This window comes from Leopardus geoffroyi, chromosome X, assembly GCF_018350155.1.
Source record: "Leopardus geoffroyi isolate Oge1 chromosome X, O.geoffroyi_Oge1_pat1.0, whole genome shotgun sequence".
In the NCBI taxonomy this organism is placed as follows: Eukaryota; Metazoa; Chordata; class Mammalia; order Carnivora; family Felidae; genus Leopardus; species Leopardus geoffroyi.
This window is the reverse complement of record NC_059343.1, coordinates 39,431,087-39,433,453: the sequence shown is the minus strand read 5'-3', so window position 1 is coordinate 39,433,453 and position 2,367 is coordinate 39,431,087. Positions and strand designations below refer to the sequence as shown.

At 42.9% G+C, this 2,367-nt stretch overlaps 1 long non-coding RNA gene across 1 annotated transcript; it reads left to right on the top strand.

Annotated features, from left to right (window-relative positions):
• The first annotated feature begins 266 nt into the window (after positions 1–266).
• On the top strand, positions 267–1,310 carry LOC123594941. Its single transcript, XR_006710955.1, has 2 exons — positions 267–777; positions 960–1,310. It is a non-coding gene; the product is annotated as an uncharacterized LOC123594941 (long non-coding RNA).
• The last annotated feature ends 1,057 nt before the right edge of the window (positions 1,311–2,367 follow it).

Here is a 2,367-nt window from a genome sequence, read left to right as displayed (position 1 = left end):
TAAAAGAGTCCTGAAGAGAGGGTGGTTCATTGTTTTCTGTGTGTGTGTTTGGGGATGGGGGGCTGTAGGGGGAGGTCATGAAAGGCTTCACAGAAAACACGATCTGGAACAAAGCTTTTTGTTCATTGGTTTGTTTGTTTTTTTTTTTAATTACTTATCGTTTATTCGGCCCAAGTTTTTGTCTTGAAAAATTTCAAACCTACAGAAAAGCTGCAAGAACAATGAGGGGCCGTTTACCCTTCACCTATAATTGCCCTGTTGTTAATACTTCACCACCGCATTCCCTTTTTCTATTTAGATACACAAATACACATATTTAGTTGTTTCCTTGTTTCTTTTTGCTGAACCCATGGGTTGTTAGCTGCAGATATAGCAACACTTTATTTAGCCCTTTAACGTTCAGCACAGCACGTATCTCCTAAGAGCAAGTACATTCTCTACCTAACCGCGGATACAATGACCATACTCGGGAAACTTAACATTGACCGAACATTATTATCTCATATATAATCTATACGCGAAATTCACCAATCCTTCCGATGATGTTACTTGGAACATTTCACACGTGTACATTAACATTTGGAACGTTTTTTGCCCCCTTCATCCAGGATGGAATCAAGGGTCACACGCTGAATTCGGCATCTTTTCCTTTGAAACAGCTCCTGAGCCTTCGGTTTGGCCTTTCCGGACATTGACATTGTTGAAGAGTCCAGGCCAGTTTTGCAGAACCGCTCTCAGTTGGGACGTGTTCGATCCTTCCTTTGAGATTCGACTCAGGTGAAATGCTTTTGCCAAGAACACTTCCAGAATGTGCCATTCTCAGTACATCGCTGTGGGGGGCATAGGATAGCTGTTTGTCCCATTAATGATGGTGGTAATTTTGACCACCTGGGTTAAGGTGACATTAGCTAGCTTTCTACGTTGTTTGAAGATAACTTTTCCTCTTGGTAATTAATAAGGAATACATGTTGCACGGTGTTGGAGGAAATCATCAAGAGGACATAACTGCTGGTTGACCTATGAGTTGGACCTGGGCCATCAGAGGCTCCTTGTCTCCTTCCCTTTCTTTGGAATCCTTGGAATGTGCACTCCACTCGCCTTCCCTGCACTAGAAGATGCCCCAAGGACATAGCCTTGAGATAGTAATGTGGTGTTGAGACCATCTGGACAGTATATATGGCTGTACCCAGTTAAGGCTTTTATATAAACTTTTAACATTCTGGCGGATGGGTGGGGACCTCTACTCATCTAGTAGCTGCCCTAGATAAACTTTGTAAGTTTCCTTGTTTATTAAAACTGCCACCTACTAATCTGGAGCGGTCTGCCTCTTTCTTTGATCTCTCCTTGCCCTGCGTTTTTGGGGGTCACTTTGCGAACCAACAGGTGGTACTTGGAGTTTGTGAGAATATCTTTGGAATAGACTTGGAAGGATGAACACGAGTTTTCCAGGCAGACCAGAAGGGGGTGGAGAACCTAAGGGCCCTAAGGTGGAGGTGGGAGTTGGCCTCGCTGAGTCCTGAGCACAGTGCGTGTGTGTGTGCGTGTGTGTGTGTGTGTGTGTGTGTGTGTGTGTTTAAATGTTTCTTTATTTTTGAAATACAGAGAGCATGAGCATGCACGGGCAGGGGGAGGGGCAGACAGAGGGAGACAGAGAATCCCTAGTGGGCTGTGGGCTCCACACAGACAGCAGAGACGGGGCTCCAGCTCATGAACCATGAGATCATGACCTGAGCTGAAGTTGGTCGCTTAACCGCCTGAACCACCTAGGCGCCCCGAGAGTTGTTCTATGTTAATTCCATTTCCAAGTGTGGCTGAGTCTACTGCACCAGTGTCCACAGCCAGCAACCAGGCAGCTCCCTAGTACTCGATTCTGGGCTCAGTCTGGCCCTTGGTTTCTGGACGGTAAGGGGATATGATGGATACGAACATGGAAGTCTTTAACACCTTCCAGTCCAGAAGACAGGTAATATGAGAAAATGATTGTGACTTGTTTGTTAGGTGAAAAAAAATCCGGTTTATTAAAGTAGGGACTTTTTCATCAAAGGGTAATATATACATATGTGCATTCATCATAGATATGGATCATATGTATATTAAATATCATTTATGAATTCTATGCGTGGAAATATTAGTTATCTAAAGTAGTCTTGGGTACAGAGTAAGAATTCAATAAATATCAGATATTCCTTAGTGTTATACTTGAGTGGGGGATTATTCTTTCCTAGCTTGTCTATATGCTTCAAGTTTTCTAAAATAATTTGTGTTCTTTTTATAATTAGGGAGAAAAAAAGAATCAAAAAGTAGGTAAACGTCATCAGCAGATATCTCCTTTTGTGGCCTATAAAATTCACAGAGATGAAAAACTGC